General features: G+C 43.1%; 1 protein-coding gene across 1 annotated transcript in view; it reads left to right on the forward strand.

Moving 5' to 3' along the window:
* The first annotated feature begins 673 nt into the window (after positions 1-673).
* LOC123388856 overlaps positions 674-15,984 on the forward strand; it is a 56,797-nt gene continuing 41,486 nt past the window's right edge. Inside the window, exons 1-2 of the mRNA XM_045069197.1 lie at positions 674-1,180; positions 6,858-6,954. The gene's annotated coding sequence lies outside the window, so the exon portion shown is untranslated. The remainder of the gene's footprint in view (positions 1,181-6,857; positions 6,955-15,984) is intronic.

Below are 15,984 nucleotides of genomic sequence, written 5' to 3' on the forward strand. Positions count from 1 at the left end.
GGGGTGGCAAAAAGCTTGAAGCTTAACAAAGACTCAACTCCAGAAGAGAGAATAGTCCATTAGGTCCACCCAAATGAGAGGAAGCTGGTGAGAGACAGTCTCTAAATATAGGAAGAAGAGTAACAAAAAAGTGATACAAAGGAAGGAAAAAACTTGCAAAGGGTGGACAGGGGCAGGACCCGGGGCCCAATCCTGATACTGCCTGTCACCTGAGTTGTCAGGGAGGGCAGGAAGCGTTGGAAAATCAGGCAACCAGAAGCCCATTTGTGGTAGGTCACACGCAGACAAGGACAAGGCAGAAGTCCTAAGCATCTACTCCAGGATCGAGGCTCGTCCTAGGTACAGTGGCGGAGCGCTTGACGTTTAAATACATAGGGCTTAAAGTTGACAGCTAATCTTAGACTGAGAAGTCAAAAGAGGAAGAAGTGACAAATGGGGAGGTCTGGAAGGGTGTGATTCAAGGAGCACAAATTGAGAGCAGGCCCGGGGGCCAGGGGCTAGCCTCAGGGCTAGAGGCGCAGACTGGATTAGACATCACGCTGCCCTCCTAGAGCTGTGATCTCCCAGGATCATAGGTCTCGTCCTCCAGCGCACAGCAGGTTTCCAAGATGGAGTGGTGTGAGAAAAACTGCAGGTGCACTTTCAGAGCCAGGTACTCATACGTATGGAAATTAGAACTAGAACGGTCTGCAGTGATAGGACTCCCCTTCTCCCACTTTAGTGGGATTGCCCACACTTCCTCACATTGTTAATGAAACCTCTCCCATGTGGTGTTTCTCCAATACCTGCCTTTTCTCCTCTTGAGTTCTGCTCTACCACCTATTTGCCTCCCCGGACAGCTAATTATAAGCCTCTATTTTAATGCCTACTTACTATGAAAGCTTGTGTCAAAAGCAGCACCTACCTATATAGACATTTCAAAGGTTGTAATTCCAGAGCAGGGATGAAGCAACGCTCTTGGATATGTTCCCCATCCAAGTGGTGGTTCAGGGAAGTTGAAATAGGTCTGATTAGGTCAGTGCTGATCAAGTGAATGCCTAAGAAGTATTTGAGAATAGCCACCATGATAATGATGCGGAGACCTCCTACAAGCCTATTTCGGATACTTTCTATTTATATGAAGAGGGAGAGGAACTTTGCATTCATCAAGGGTAAAGCTTGGGCTGCAGCAGCCTTGTGGGTAAGTTCACACCTTTGCAGAGCCGTAAGGGTTTTCACCAGCCCTTCTCTATCTTTACAAATCATGTTCCTGCTCTAACCATGGCTTAGAATATTTGAACGTTAGGGTTACAGTTTGGGTTTTTAATCACAGCCTTTCTTGCTAATGGTACAATCTCCTTAAGGTCTTCAGTCTCTGAGACAGTTCTGATCTGCTGGGATGCTATCCTCACTTCCTCTTCTCCATTGCAGGGGTCGAAGGTGGAAGGGGTGGGGGAAGTAGGCACAGGAACAGAGTAAGTGTTTATGTACCTATAGCTTGGATTTTGAAGGGGAAACTCAGACCCGCCCAAGTGTCTTTTATCATCCGTTCCAGTTCTCGAGCTCTGCAGAGATGCCCCTCTCCTTAACAGAAAACAAACTCTCTGCTCAGAGCTTGCATGGACTCTCGTGTTTATAAATGGGAACGTTCGCGGGACTCGAAGTCTTCAAACTCTCACTGCAGATCCTGAGCTTCTGTGCGATTATGTAAAACCTTGTGTTGCCAAAAACCCTCCTTCTGTCTTCCTTCTATCTTGAAGCAGGGTTGAGCAGTTTATGAAAATGACAGCAGGGAAATGTTTTACCTGCTCGACTTGTTCTTCCGATCTCATTCGGGTTTCAGTCAAATGTTTCTACACTGCACTGGGCGTGGGCGGCGGTGACTCACCAGGAGAGAGGACATGGTGGCATGTCCAAGGCGCTGCGGGATGACGGAGGAACTTCGCATTCGGGCTTCCTGCCATTTTGTTCCTTCCCTTGTTCTCTGTCGGATGTTTGCTTGGCTCCTTGTTCCCAAGGAGAACCAGTCAGTTGAGTATTCAAATATTAAATTAATTCCTCTTTCTGCACAAGTGGCCAGGCCAGTTTTTACTGGAAACGGAGACCAATGCGTGAGGGAAAATGGGGGTGGTGTGGAAGGGGAGAGACGGAGTTTAAAGGCAGAGGAACCTACAGAAAGTTGCTTTTTTGTCTAATTACAAATTTTAGGACACTTTCCAAGATCTGTGATCTTTGTGCACGAAGAGACCAAGAAAATGTTTCAGGGAGAGTAAGCTGACAGGAATCAGCTTGTGTCAAGAACCTTCCTTTTTCCTGTTGGCACCATCTGCTGGGCCCTTTAGAGCTGGGAGAGGGACCTGTCCCCTGGCCGTCTGACTCCCATGAGTCACATTTCGCACACAACGCCTCCGCTTTCCCCCTCTTTCAGACTAAGGACTTGTCCAGCTCTCTAGTGGCTACATGCCTGGTGTGCCTGTGGGGAGTAGCTGGCTGGACGGAAGCAGGTGAAGTTGGAAGCTGCACCCCAGTGCAGCCTGGTTCCTCCCCAGGCAGTGGATTTCCTCCTCCTTCTCCAAAGCTTGCTCTCCCCGGGTCCTGTTGTCCTCCTGCAGGACCCTTCTGGAGCCAGGAAGCTTGGTGATGTTTCTTGATTACATTTCTCTCATTTTAAAGCGTAATGTTGCTAGTTTATCAAGAGTAATAATACCCCAAGGTGTTCAAATGAGGTATTTGGGGCATTTGGTTCCAAATGCAGCTGTATATCATGGGAAGAAGGGAGAGAGGAGAGAAATTGGCTTAGAAACACACATTCTAGGATCGGATGGATTTAGTGGAGCATTCTACCTAAAACTTAAATAATAATTAACATGAATTCTTCGCAAATTCTTCCCAAAAGTTGAAGAGGAGAGAACATTCCTAAATCATTCTATAGACCAACATTACCCTAATACCAATGCCATAAAAAGACACCACAAGGAAAGACAACTACAGAGCAAGATCTGTTAAGAATATAGATTCAAAATCCTCAACAAAATATTAGCAAATCAAATTCAACCACATATTAAAAGGGTTATATACAATTACCAAATGGGACTTATTCCCAGAATGCAAAAGTGGATCAGCATATGAAAAATCAATACATCACACTAATAGAATGAAAGGGGGGAAAAAAACCACATGATCATCTCAACTGATGCCGAAAAAGTGTTTGATAAGATTCAACACTCAGTAAACTCAGGATTATAGGAAACTTCCTCAACATAATAAAGGCCATATATAAAAAACCCACAGCTAACATCAGATTCAGTAGTAAAAGACTGAAAGCTTTTTTCTTAAGATCAGGAGTAAGACAAAAATGTTCACTTCTATTCAGCATAACACTGGAAGGTCTAGCCAGCACAATGAGCCAATAGAAAGAAATAGAAGGCATTCCAATTGGAAAGGAAGAAGTAAAATGATCTCTGGTCACAGATGATGTGATTTTTATATGCAGAAAATCCTAAAGATTGCACACACACAGACACAAAAACAGCTCAAGCTAATCAACAAATTCAGCAGTTGCAGGATACAAAATGGCACACCAAAATCAATTACATTTCAGTACGATAGCAATGAAAACTCTGAATTGGGGGGCGCCTGGCTGGTTCAGTTGGTAGAGCACAAGACTCTTGATCTCAAGTTTGTGAATTTGAGCCCCACTTTGGGTGTAGAGATTTTAAGAAATAAAATCTTAAAAAAAGAAAGAAAAGAAAACTCTGAAGTGGAAATTAAGAAAATAATTCCATGTTCCATGGAAGGATACAATATTTGGGAATAGATTTCTAATCCAGGAGGCTAAAGACTCATACACTGAAAATTACAAATCATTGCTAAAATAAATTAAAGGAGACACAAATAAATGAAAAGAGATCCTGTGCTCTTCTTGTATTGGAGGACCTAATGTTAAGATGAATACTACACAAATTGCTCTACATAGTCAATGCAATCTCTATCAAAGACCTACTTTTTTTTTTTCCAAAATAGAAAAACCCATTTTAAAATTCATATGGAATCTTGAAGGACCCTCAATAGTCAAAACAATCTTGTTAAAAAAGAACAAAGTTGGAGGTCTTATACTTCCTGATTCCAAAGCTTACTATGAAGCTCCAGTAAACAAAGTAGCACAGTATTGGCATAAAGACAGACAATGTAGGGGCGCCTGGGTAGCTCAGTGGGTTAAGCCTCTCCCTTCAGCTCAGGTCATGGTCTCAGGGTCCTGGAATGGAGCCCCCACATCGGGCTGTCTGTTCAGCAGGGGGCCTGCTTCCTCCTCTCTCTCTACCTGCCTCTCTGCCTACTTGTGATCTCTCTCTCTGTTAAATAAAGTTTTAGGGGAAAAAAGGCAGAAAATATAGACTGGTGGAATAGAATAGAGATTCTAGAAGCAAATCCTTGCATATAGGGTCAGATGATTTTTGATAAGAGTACCAAAACCATTCAGTGGGGGAAAGGACAATCTTTTTGACAATGATACTAGAGAAATTGGACATCCACATGCAAAAGAATGAAATTGGACACTTACCTTATACTGTCTATAAAAATTAACTAAAAATGGACCAAAGAATTAAGAGCTAAACTATAAAACAGAAGAAAACATAGAAAGTATTCACAACATTGGATTTGATAATGATTTCTTACACATGACATCAAAAGTACAGGGAAGAAAAGAAAAAGTAAAACAAGTGGGATTCCACAAAATTAAAACCTTTAGTGTATACACAGACATTATCGAGAGAGTGAGAAGATGGTCCACTGAGTGGGAGAAAATATTTGCAAATCATATGTCTGTTAAGGGATAAGTACTCAGAATATATTAAGAACTCCTATATCTGAAAAACTAAAAACCAAAATAGCCTAATTAAAAAGTGGACAAAAGGGGTGCTTGTAGTGGCTCAGTCATTAAGCATCTGCCTTCAGCTCAGGTCATGATCTCAGGGTCCTGGGATTGAGTCCCGCATCAGGTTCCCTGCTCAGCGGGAGGCCTACTTCTCCCTCTCCCACTCCCCCTGCTTATGTTCCCTCTCTCACTGTGTATCTCTCTGTCCAAATAAATAAATAAAATCTTCCAAAAATATAAAATAAAAAGTGGACAAAGGACTTGAAGAGACATTTGTCCAAAGGAGATATACATATAGACAATAAGCACATGGAAAGATGCTCAACATTGTTGGTTGCCAAGGAAATGCAACGCAAAACCACGATGAGATACCGCTTCACACCCATACCGCTTCACGCCCCTTAGGTTGGCTATTCCAAAAACCAAAAACCAACCATCCTTACCCTGTACCCTGTACCAAACAGAAAATGACAAGTGTTCATGAAGATGTGGAGAAATTGGAACTCTTGTGAACTGCTGCTGGGAACGTAAAATGGTACAGCTTTTGTGGTAAACAGTTTGGTGTTTCCTCAAAGATTAAATATAGAATTACCATATGATCTAGCAATTTCACTCCAAAGAACTGAAAGCAGGTACTGAAACTGGTATTTGTACACCAGTGTTCACAGCAGCCTATTCACAATAACCAAAGGTAGAAAAAACCCATCTGTCTACCAACAGATGAATGGGTAAACAAAATGTGGCATATTCATACAATGCAATATTATCTAGCCATAAAAGGAATAAAATCCAATGTATGTTGTGACATGTAAGAACCTTGAACACATTATGCTAAGTGAAGGAAGCCAAACACAAAATGGCAAATATTGGCGATTCTATTTTTATGAGGTACTTAGAAAGTAGCATGTGGTCACCAGGAGCTGGGGGAGGGAGTGGGGAGTTATTGTTTAATGGGTACAGAGCTTCTGTTTGGAATGATGAAAGAGTTCCAAAAGTGGATAGTGATGATGATGATGGTGACTCCATGCTGTGAATGCACTTATGACCACTAAATTTTACACTTCAAAGTGGTTAAAAATCCTAAATTTTATAGTATGTATATTTGACCACAGTAGGAAAAAAAATTTTTAATACACATACCAGGGCCTTATTATTAAAGAGGCTGAGAGGGCTGATATAGTAAATATGAGTTGGGAACCTGGAATCTGATTTTATTTTATAATAAAATTTATTTATAATAAGAGAGTTAGAGAGTTAGAGAAAGAGAGAGGGGAAGGGAGACAAAGAGAGAATCTGAAGCAAATGTCCCACTGAGTGCATAACCTGACATGGGGTTCAATCCCACAACCGGAAGATCATGACCTGAGCCAAAACCCAGAGTCGGTCACCCAACCACCTGAGCCACCCTGGCATCCCCAGATTTTTTTGTAATGCCTTCCTGTCTTTCACAGACATAGCCAGGCTTAGAAATTTGTGATTTATTATCTGCCTGTTCTTTCCAAGGCAACTGGTGCCAGTCTGTGAGGAAATGTTCGCAAGTCTATGTGTAATATGTGTGTATTATTCATAAATCTAAGTGTATTAAATTTAAAATGCTGTTTTAGAATCAGGGATTGTCATAACCACATTGGTGTCTACTCATTTATGAATGTATAAATTGATTGTGACTGTAGGTTGTTTTTTAAATGCCTATATTCAGCAAAATACAAATGAACAATCCAGGGGTGTTTGACTGGCTCAGTCAGTAAAGCATAAGACTCTTGAGCTTGGGGTCCTGAGTTCAAGCCTCAGGTGGACCTGGTGCTTACTTAACCCTCCCCCCCCCCAAAAAAATCCTGTTAGTCTTCTCAAAATTTTTTGAAATTTTAATGGCTCATTAAATTCCAAAGTCTGGGAAACTTTGCAACCATTTGAAAATATTGTAACAGAGACTGTCACTTCTATTAACTTCTTTGTACAACAAGAAATTGAAAAGATTTATGCATTTTCCTACTGTTCATAGGATCCTTGAACAGAAATGGCAGAGTTGAAATGGACAGTATCAAGATGCTATTCCTCCTGCGGCCTGTGGCACTATTCTTCCTCAGATGAGGGAGGAGGTAGGTAGATGTGGGGCCAGGAGAGTGGAGAATGGTATAAGTCTTCTAGAGAACATACTGTCAGAAGAAGGGGTTGTCCTGTCCTGGGTGGTCCTTTGAAGGCCCTCCTCACCTCGCTGAGTTTGGGGACTGAGGTAGGACCGGGGCTGAGGAACACCCATTTCTAGAGGATGCCTTTGCATTCCAGAGGAGGGCAGCTGGCAACAGGGAGTGCCCAGTCTGTGGGAGCCCCGCCTGCCCCGCCCGTTAGGCGGATTAGTCAGTTATTGAAAAAGTGCTTTGGAAGCACAAAGGTCTGGAGTGACTCCATGTGCTGTTGCTCAGGCCTGTGTGGGAGCTGGCATTTCTGAGACGCTGAGGCTCTTCTAGGAGGCTAGGGGACAAGAAACAGTTCTTTCCTGTTGTGGTGCAGTCCTTTTTGAGTCTGTCTCAGGATGCAGAGACAGTTCCAGAAAATTCTTTTGCAGTGCATTCTGTCTCAGGAGAGAAGTTCATTTTGGTGGTAGGTTTCGTAAGATATTTAGATAAATGAACCACATCAGATTTTAGTTTCGTTTTCATGCTTAAGTCTTTTTATTTATATTCAAGTCATTTATACATAAATGAAATCATTTAACATGTTCTATTCTGTGACTTACTTTTTTTACCTTAACAATAGTACCTGGAGATCTTTCTATGTTAGTGTGTTTAGGCTTCCTTGTTTTCTTTAATGACTACATTCCTTCCAGGCTGTAGAGCTGCATCACAGTTTTCTTAACCTACTGTAAGACATGTAGGTGGTTTGCTGTTTTTCACCATTACAAACAGTACTACAACACACATTCCTGTACAAAAATTTGTGTGCTTATGTATAAATATTTCTGAAGGATATATTTCGAGAACTGGAATTTCTGGACCAAAGGGCATGCACATTTCAGTTTTTTGGTAAATAGTACAAACGTTCTCTCTGAAAATTCTGTTGTAATTTATGTAGCTAATGTGGCACTCATCAACACTGGATGTAATCAGCTTTTTTAATAATTGGCCACATCATGATCAGAAAAAGCAACATCAATTAAAATCTTGTTTTTCTGGTTTACTGCTTAAGTTATACATTATTTCACATGCCTGTTGACCATTTGGGTTTTTTAACTTTTTTCTGGAAGCATAAAATTACAGAGGTACACAAGTCCTAAGTGTACTGCTGAAGGAATTAACACAAGGTGAGCTCTCCTTGTATCCACCCCTCAGGTCAAGAAATGGAATGTTATCAGATCTTTTCCCACCACCCCAAAAGTAATCACTATCGTGATGTTTAACCCCTACCAATTAGTTGTGCCTGTTTTTGGATTTCATACAAATGGAATCGTAAAGCATGCGCTCTTCTTAGGCCTGGCTTCTTTCCGTAGATGCCTCCAAATGGTTTATGTGCTCTGAGCCCACCACTGGTGGAGACAGAGGCCCAGCTGCCACTCTGCAGGGTCAGCTTCTGGTTAGAGACAGGACTACCTACCCCAGCCGTGCTGCCTTCTTGACAAGATCGACTTTCTTGGCTGGCTGGATGATTGGTATGGGCGTCCCATCATGGGAGAACGGTGTTTGACCTCAGTCTGTCCTCCCCCTTTTGTCTGAAATGAGCACCAGCCTGTCATGCCCATGGACTGGCCAAATTCACTGCTCAGCATGAGATTGTCTGGTTGTGGGCTGCCTCTCCTATGGCCCAGCGGCAGGCAGTTGTGTTCTGCTTGTCCCTCCTTTTTCTTTCTTCCTTACACGTTTTTGGGAAGGCCAGTTACCTGTGACTTGGTTAACATGTGGTAGGCCTGAAGCTTGAGCTAGGAGAAAGAGGAGCGACATCCCCGTTTGCTCGACAGGGAGCTTGGTTTTAGGCTGGTGAGCTGAATGTGCAGCTGTCAACTGTCTGAGCTGGTTTGCTTGGAAATTGCTCTGCTGGCCAATCTCCAGAAAAGTAATCAAAAGTGGCCTCAAATCACAAGTTTTTTTGCTTGCATTCTGAGTTTCACAATTTAAGGAGTTGGCTGGTGCCTGTCCTAAAAGTACGGCATTTTCTACTGTTTGTAACACGTGTGTCTGTGTGTGCATGCGTGCGCGTGCGTGGTGTACACAGGCTTGTCAGCACAGGCAGGTTTTATAGCTAAACCGTTTATACCTACAGGCAGGGAATGATTAAAGAACACGGTGTATGGCAGATTTTCTTTGATTTCAAGCATCATGTATCTGGATTTGTAGGTTGGTGTCTTTGAAGGAATGCCCTGGAGAATCTGATCCACAAGGTACAGAAATATCTGCAGATAATTACTGAGGAGTATTCAGCGTGTCTTTTTTGGAGGAACAGGTGCATTTGGCCACACACTGGGGGAAGTGAAGACCTGAGCTTTGAGGAAGTCAAGTTTGAGGGCACCAGAGGCTGTTATTTATATCAGAATGATGTGTATTGAAAGCTGAAGACCTTCATTCCACCACTGTCACGGAACTAGTTTAGAGAAGAGGAAGGGTGTGCATTTTGCCTTGTTAAAAATCTATTGCACTAAGAGCTTCTGGTGTGGTCCAGAGTGCTGGTCATTTGTACCCAGGCTCTGTTGTGGACCAAGGTACTTACACATGCTCTTCCTTCAGCCTACTTGTGGATAAAATGATTCATTTCTGAGTGGTTGATAGATGTGTGACTTGATTCCTGCCCCCTTCCCGAAGAGGTGAGCAGCCTGGTTTGTGTGTTTGGGGGGAGTGGAGGGACCTTGCATCTCTGAGCTCAGAATGAAGACATTGGAGTCTAACAGCCAACAAAAACAATACATAAGGAACTCTTGTGTTTTCCATTATAATACGTATTATATACATATAATACGTATTATAATACATAACTAGCTTCTGTTTTTATATCTTCTGAGTTCTAAAGAATTCCCCCCTCCCCCACCCAACACATCACAAAGCTCTTTGTCCCCAAACACACTCATTGCCCATAACCAAACATGTCAGAATTATTACGGAGAAACTTGACAGTGGACCAAACATGCGATTTATGCTTGACAAGAATTGAGAAAGAATACATCTCAGATTTTCTGAGAAAGTCTTTACTTTTTGGTTCAGAAATAGGACTAAGAAAACATAGAAAGGGAGGCACCGTTGCAACCCTATTAGGGTCATTAACAGTTAATTTTTCCTAAGGAGCCAACAGAGGATATTTCTTCACAGAAAGATCAGTTATCTGTAGGGCGCCTGGGTGGCTTAGTTGGTGAAGCATATGCCTTCAGCTCAGGTCATGATCCCAGCGTCCTGGATCCAGTCCCACATTGGACTCCCTGCTTGGTGGGGAGTCTGTTTCTCCCTCTGCCTACCCCCCCCCCGCCCCACTTAGGCTCACTCTCCCTCTCACACACACAGGAAGGAAGGAAGAAAGATTGATCAATCAGGTATCTATAGGAGAAGAACTTGGTTCCAGGGTAGGTAGAAATTGAAAAGAAAAAACTTGTGGGTTTTTGCTCTAAATAAGATCCAGAGACAGAGGTCCAAAAAGCAGAGTGCCCTGAATGACTCCAATAAGGAAGTGGTAGGTAGCGGGAAACAACAGCACGTTTGCATAAGTATTGAGATTTTTCTGGGTTTGCCTAATCCCAGTCCTTTGGAATTGGCCTTTTATGAGGGTAAACATGGTTTAACAGTGAGCAAATATTAGTTCACATAATTAAGACCTGTTGAGTGGAACAGGAAACATTCAACAGGAATCTGCAGGTGCCTGTAAGCAAGGGTGACACTAGAAAGATCTTGGTATGTCAGCTCCTTCTTCCCCCAAAGGGAGTGTCCTTGGAACGAAGCCACCAGCGACAGGAGAGGAAACAGACGGCTTGTAAAAATAGGAGCAGCATGGCAAGATTCTGAACTTATTAATAATCTGCTAGCCCTGGGGAGAGTGTAAAAGGCATCTGGAGTATTTGCATTTTTGTTTATTGAAGGAAGGCACTTCACAACTCTCTCTCTCTCTCTCTCTCCCTCCTCTTCTCTCTCCAATTCATTCAGGACAGGAGATTTCAGAGTCTGTCATCTTAGGGGTTGAGTCTGTTTTCAGCTTCACTCCAGCTTTTACCACCCGCATGAAAGAAAGACTATTCTAGTAGGACTTAAGAAAGAAAAGCCAGCCTGACTTCTATGATCCTCTCTTACGTCATGGATGCGTTTTCTTCCTGGAGGGAGCCATGTGATTTCTCCCCTTCTTTCCATCCTGCATTCTTTTCATTCCGAGGCCTGGTCACATCAGGACAGAAGCCCTCATCCTCAGGCTCTGGGGGATGAATGGGAGGCATGCCCCACTCTGGCTCTGCCTGAAGTTTCTTCCAAACAGGAGTGGAGACAAACGGGTGTGCAACTCAACATAATCCGGGGCAAGATATGATCCCGGCCATGAGAGAAAAAGAAACAATGTGCTGATGGAAAATTAGAGAAGATTTATTTGTGGCGACATTTGTAATGAGCCTGAAAAACTAGCAGGATTTTGACAGATGGTAAAGAGTGTCACTAGTATTATTATGATATTCAGGTCCAATAATAGCTAAATGAATCTGTATCTGTTTAGGATATTCAGAGCTTTTGGCCTCCACACAATGTTCTGTTGGCAGGAATACCCCAGCTATGCTTTAACGGATCACCTTTCTCTCTCTCACTCTCAATCCAAGTGGTTTGAATGAGGTGACCCCGCCCCCATCTCCCTTAGGCATGTGACCCAGCCTAGCCAATCAGAGAGCCATATTCTCTTTATCACAGTGATCTGTTCCAGCGTTGGGTATGTGACCCAAGTTGGACCAATTCCAGAGCTTTTTCTGGAACCATTGCCCAAAATGCATTGTCTTTCTGGGGGGATTGTCATACTGGTAAGTAGTAGTTTAGGAGCTGGAAGGGACCTGTTTTGTTACAACAAAGGAGAACCCAAGAGATGGAGAGATTCCTGAGCACCTGGATCCAGTCATGCTTGAAACTCTGCTGTTGGAGGTTTTAGTCAGGCCAATAAATTCACTTTGTAATAAGCCCTTTTGTGTTTTTCCCTTGCAAATGAAAACAGTCCTAAACAATATAGAAATTTTTTTTTTTTTTTAGTATTTCAATTATTTGAGAGAGAAAGAGAGAGCACAAGCAGGGGGGAGGAGTAGAGGGAGAAGCAGACCTTCCAACAAGCAGGGAGCCCAGTGTTCGTCTCTATCCTAGGACCCTGAGATCATGATCTAAGCGGAAAGCAGATGCTTAACCGACTGAGCCAGCCAGGCACCCCACCAATACAGAAGTTTTAAATAATTTGCTTAAACCAACACAACCTGTGGCGGTAGGAGGCTTGCAGATTCACAGAGCAAGTTTTTGGCAAAAAGAAATCTTTCTATTGCTAACATTTTCCAGGTCAGCTTCCTGGATTTCAGTAACAAAGACATTGGAAACTGTATTCTTGAACCCCCTGGTCTGAGGCTTCTCACCAATCTAGCCAACTCCTGTGTGCTGGCTATTTTTCCATGAATCAGAAGTGAAATATGCAGTTCTGTTGTCACAAAGGAATGAAAACAGTTCATTTGCCTTTTGTATCTCTCCAAGCTTTGTTTTTTCTGGGTCACACGTTCTAAGTGAAGAGTCATAATGATAATGCCATTTGGATTTATGAACAGTTGAATAGACAATTGAGAAAGGACTCATTAATCATCAGAAGCAAATTCACTGCAGAAGAATTTCAGAGAGCAGGACAACTGCCTTGAGTCAACTGATTTTCTGCTCCTTCGGGGAAAACTGTTGGATGTTTGAGTTAAGTGCCACATCTGCAAACCTGAGAAAGAGAATGATTTTTATTGAGTGCTTACTGTGTCCTTGGTACTAAGAACAGTATCGTGCCCACATTCTGTCTTAATTTCATCCACTCTGTGAGATAGGCACCAATCCTGTTTTGTGACAAGGGGAACGTGGCCAACATTATCTTTCCAAGCCTCCTACAGAGACAACCCCAAGAGGTCACTGCTTCTTGTTCAAAGTTCGGTCTCTCTGGGCAATTACTGTAGATATTTATCATTCTGCAAACATTTTTTTCATTTTTGCCCTGCAGCTTTGGATAGCCATGTGATATGCTTCTGGCCAGTGACTTTTGAATTGAAGTCTTCTGAAGATTTCTGTAAAAGTGTTGCTTTCCTGATTTGAGCATAGCTCCTTCCTCTTTGTTCTTTTGTTCTCTGTGCTTGGAATGTGGGTATGAGGCAGGTGGTGGAGGAGCTGTATTGTGACCTCAAGGCCACCATGGGGAGGACAGCTGTATTGTAAGGGTGGTAGGGCAAGAAGATAGAAGGAAACTGGGACTTTCTGACATTGCAAAACCAATGTTTCTGTCCTCGAAGGCCTGCTTTCAGACTTGTTATGTGAAAAAAATTGAACATTATTTGGCTAACTTGGTGAGGTTGGGTTTTTGTTGTAGACAATTGCATGTACTCCCCGACACAGGGAAACTGAACTAAAGCAGGGACTTAGTTGTGTTTCCATATAAAGTGATGCCTCGAAGCTGAATAAGACCTAGAACCCACCCTTAAATAGCTCAAGCCTACTTTGGGAGGCAGATTCGTAAAGAAACAATTACAATGCAATGTCATTAATGCAATGATAGTGATTTGCTTAGGAAAAAAATAAAATGAGACAAAAGTGTAATAAAAGTTAGCCAGGCAGAGGAGAAATGTGGGCAAAGAGAGTACAGCTTGAATAAAGGCATGGAAGTGAGACCCAGCATCATAGGTGCAGAGAGCCACAGGCTGGTCTGAGTTGTTGGAGCACAGAGTATAAGGCAGGCAATGATCAGGTGTTTCATTTACCTCGTGCAGCAGAAAAGTTCAGCCCCAAAACTTAGTGGCTAAAAAGTTCAGCTGGTGGTTCTTCTGGTCATAGACTATCTGTTGGGGTTGGAACATTCAAGAAAACTTCCTAAATCCCATGTTTGGTGCCTCAACTAGGATAAATTGAATATTTGCAACTGGCTGGGCATTTCTCTCTCCCTCTCCTCTCTTTTCTCTATCCATCCTTCTCTCTTCTTTTCTTTCCTTTTGAGTAGCTGGGACTTCTTCACAGCATGACAGTCTCAGAGTAGTTGGACCAAGATCTTACATGGTTGATGGCTTCCAATTAAGAAGAAGAGGAAGCTGCTAGTGCCTTTAAGATCTAGGCTCAGAAGTACCAGAACATCACTTCCATTGCATTTGGTTGACCAAAGCAAGTCACAAGGTCCATCCTGAGTCAGGGAGAGGAAGTAGCTTCTACTTCTTAATGGGAGGGGAAGAATGCACATACAGGGAGAGATGAATTGACAGTGATCATCTCTGGAGATGACCTACCATGAAAGTAAGAAGGGTACAGATGCAGGACAAACTTGTCTGCTTGTCGGGTAGGTTGATATGAATGCCAGACCTGGGGGATAAGCCCCGCTTCATATTTGGGATCTGAAAGGAGAATGCCTCTTGGACTGACCAGACCCATCAAAGTAAAGCAGACCAGGAAATGTGATTAGGCAGAGAAACCCCTCTTCAGTTTCCTTGTGACATAGACAGGACTCAGAGTTTCTCCTACGTCATGGGAGATTGTTGAGTTGAGAGTCCGAGAGTTGACTGGAATCTTCAATGGTGAAGGACCAGGTAAGCCCGTAGCAAAGGCTGGGTGGGTCACTCAGGTCACAGGCAGGAGAGGAGACTAGCAGAGAGCCCTTGGATTCAGAATGCTAGGGGAAGCTGAGCAGAATGACTGAGCCCTGACTAAGTTGAGAGACCAGAAGAGGAGTTCCCAGCCACCCTGTAGCAGAAACCAGTAAGAATCTAGAAGACGTGTTATGGTTTTGAACACCTTGTCTTCTATGACGTCCAATCATAAGGTCACAAAAGACAACACTGCTCTCACTCACCCGGGCACAGGTTGGAGAGCAACGAGGGGAAGAAGAGACAAACCCAAGAACCTGAGAATGTGCCTGACGGGAGTCCATATTTAAATAAGCTCTTCATAGCATTTCCTGGACCGTACTAAAACCCAAAATTTACCCAGCAAAAGAGGCTCACAAGGAAGAATAAGTTATAAGGAAATAAAGAAGCCATGTTAAGTAAAATTACAAAGAAATAATAGGAATAATGACAAATGCAGGATAGCAGTGACTTCTGTGGTTGAGGAGGGGGATGTGGGAGTCCTCAGGAAGCTTTGGCTGTTCTGGTAAGGTCTTGTGTCTAAAGTGAGGGGATGGATACATGTGTGCTGCTGTATTCCATCTTCCTTTTTGTGGGCTTAAAATAGTTCAGAATGGAACTTTGTAAAAAGCTTTGTTTCTGAATAGAATTGTGAGCCCTTAATGCCAGACTTAAGCCTTGAATGTGTTAAATGGGAATGAGGATCTAGAAAGAGACTTGAAATAAGTCAAATTTGTTTGTGAGGAAAATCACCCTGGCTGGATTTATAGGAGGGAAAGAGTAGAGAAAGGAAGGAGGCTGTCACAGTAATGCTGTGAGAGCTGACAGTAGCCTGAGCTCCCAGCTGGTGGTCAGGGTCTCTTAGGAGTTAAGTTTGTAGGACTTGGTAATTGGCAAGATGGAGTTGGGAGGGTGGGCAAAGTTATCTATTTGAGTGAGTCGGTGTATGTGGACTGCCCCCACCCCTGCATTGACCAAGATGAGAAGACCCAATTGGGGGGTGTAACTAGTTGGAAAGGCAAAGGGTTGTCAGGACAGGCTGGGTTTGAAGGGTCTATAAGACATCCTCATGGGGATGACTGGCCAGAGGGTGGGTGTGTGAGTCTGGACTGCAGTGAAGTCTGGGAAACCCCAGCACTGATGTAAATTGGAGCTGTAGAAGTATGTGAGATGCCCTGAGGGAAAGTGAGTAGAAAAGAGGACCCAGGACAGACCAGATGCAACATCCCTTTAGCCTCAGAAAGGGAAGCTCTAGCTATCCCCAGCTCTGTAGACACCTACTTGCCATCTCTTCTGATAAGCAGAAAGAAAGGCCACCCACCACTCACTACCATACCTCCCACCATCCTTGCTGTGAGATCCC

This window comes from Mustela putorius, unplaced genomic scaffold (assembly GCF_011764305.1).
Source record: "Mustela putorius furo isolate JIRA1106 unplaced genomic scaffold, ASM1176430v1.1 tig00000129_pilon_pilon_pilon, whole genome shotgun sequence".
NCBI lineage: Eukaryota > Metazoa > Chordata > Mammalia > Carnivora > Mustelidae > Mustela > Mustela putorius.